This window comes from Ruditapes philippinarum, unplaced genomic scaffold (genome assembly GCF_026571515.1).
Source record: "Ruditapes philippinarum isolate M1 unplaced genomic scaffold, ASM2657151v2 ctg1066_1_1_1_1, whole genome shotgun sequence".
Classification (NCBI taxonomy): Eukaryota; Metazoa; Mollusca; class Bivalvia; order Venerida; family Veneridae; genus Ruditapes; species Ruditapes philippinarum.
In genome coordinates this window covers 43,616-46,254 of record NW_026858147.1, presented here as the reverse complement: position 1 = coordinate 46,254, position 2,639 = coordinate 43,616, and positions in this window count along the sequence as shown.

Sequence of the window (2,639 nt, the reverse complement as noted above, 5' to 3'; positions counted from 1 at the left end):
TATTTGGTATATTTATTTACTAACTTTAAATAGCTAATTGTCATGACCTTCGCGTGCATTTGCCAGTATCAGTTTTCATTTATACAACAAATCTTTGCCCCTAAAAAGGTAAGATAAATTATTTATCAAAGACGACATTGATAACAAGATGCAGTGCTCTCACAAATGTTGTGTTATAATTCTTGTTTCAAGAATAATAAAAGAAGTGAAACCCTTAAAATGTTTTATAAGAACCAATGATTTTTATAACTGCATGTAGAATGACTCTTTCAATCTGATTTTTTATCTCTGTTTTCAGTTAATAGAAAGCATATGTCATCTTTGCCATGTACCTTTAAATACAATTATCGAAATGTTATAAACTTAAAAGGTAAATATAGTTTTTAATCATTTTAAAAGGCGCCATGTGCCTATGTCAGCACGAAACCATTCGTCAATCATTAATGGACACGGACTTGTCCATTTTCGTCCTTCTTTATTCTATAGTAAATCTGTCACATTTACAGCTTCATTCTGGACTTCTTTTAAACTCAGCAGAATTATGTATTTCATAACTTTAAACATCAACACTAGACAAGTAAGTCGAAGCCCGATATGTCCTATGGTAGCCATCTAGATTTCACAATATTTCTTAATTTGTTAAGTCACTGTCAAATTATCAAAGTTTCAAATGTCATGTATGCTGGCGTGTAGTACTTTTCGAATCCTTCCACCAAAAAATGAGATCTTGCAGAATACACAAAAAAACAACTTTTAAAGTCATCAGAAATGACACTAAATGTACATTGTTACAATAAATACCCTTAAAATGTAACCAGTCACATCAAAAATGACTTGAAATAGGGCACTTCAAAATTTCAAAGAACTATTTTCTAGCCTACAATGGGCTGGGTCTAATTCCGTACCGGGGTGAGACCTAATATGATTCACTATATAAGTGATGGTCACTTCTGCAATCATTACATTTACAAGTCATAATATCAACTAAAATAATATCCATAATAAACAAGATTTGGTATTGATAGGTTATATATAGTTACTTTATTTCTTTTTAATATAAGCGTGCTGAAGCCTGTCTAATACACCTATGGCGCTTTTGTTTTTACAGTACTTTTCCAACAAAATACAGTTGCATATGACATTCCGCGATTGTAGATAACAACATTCGAGTATACATCCGCTGTGAATGGCATTGATAAGCTCCTGTTTATATTTTGTTATCATAACATAAATTATTATTGAAAAATTATTTCCCCTCTTTAATTCTTGTCAATTTCTGCTGCGAAATAATAATTTTTGTTTCCGTTTCAAATCAAATTTGAATTTCTTTAAATTCGAAACAATTTTCAAGACCTATACAAAATGTTAGTATGCTGCTTGCATTGCTGAAACAATGGATTTATTGCGTTACATTTCATAAAATTTAATGTATATGCTTTTAAATTGTATGGCGTTTATATTGTAATGTTATACATGTATAAAATCTATGTCGTTTTTATGAGTGTGTATAAAATGGAAAATAAAGTTGAATAAAATTGATGAAATAAAATCAAAATGCAAAAATATAAAGGCTTTGTGTTTTATTTTGAATAAATGATAGCACTAATCATTATGATTATGCTATGTATTGGAAAATACCATTTTATAAATGAAAACATTCATTTCCCTAGTACGAACTTCACATAATTTTGCGAATTTATATTAAAATATTTTTATGATATTGTTTGCCATACGACATTAATGTGATATTTTCAGGTCTTGATATTGCTATATTACTCCATTTGGGCTTTGAACGTACAATATCAAGTTCATACTATTGTTGAATAAAAACGGCTTGTGACCATGTAAAGATTGATTAATTTGGACAAAAAAAAAACAAAAAAATGATACATAGCTTCTATCAGTGAGTGAATGATTCAGTTCTATTCTATTTCCTTTCTTGTAAATACAATGTATAAAGAAGTCACGCAGACTTTACACGAGTCTAAAAGATTTCCTCTTTTTTTATTACAATATAACTGTTTTCTGAAAAATAATCCAATTTCGTTAACAACGATCGTGTTAAGGAAACTATTTCATTCTTCCTTATTTCACCGAAAATCACGTTTGTGTTGATTTGTGATGTATTGTATTACAGAAACCCATTTGAAACAGCATATGATTTATAGGTTCCCATCAAACAATGACGCAATTTATCTCAGATTTCGTGTTTGCAAATTTTGGTGAAACAACATAAAATGAATGTCATCTAAGGTTAATAGTAATGTTGAGAATATTGTAATCACACACATTTGGTACAAGTTGAGACGACCAATGAATATTTTAAGTATATTTTGAATTCATAGTTGTGTATGTGTTTGTATTTTTGCCTGCTAATATATTCTTATTACTAGTAAAATTTGCATAAAACAATTCATTTTCACAAACTGAAGGTAACTTTTCTAGACGAATTCAATACGTTCAATATAGAATTACTTATTTCATTTGAAAGCTTGCAATTTCCATTTCAGAAATCTGCAAAACTAATTAGAAACAACTTTGTCTTCTTCTGATAAAATTCTCCTCAAACTTGTTTAGCCTGTAACATTTTAAATTTTGTCGTTTTGGGGTTTCTTAAGAAATTCTTTTTTTTTTCTCTA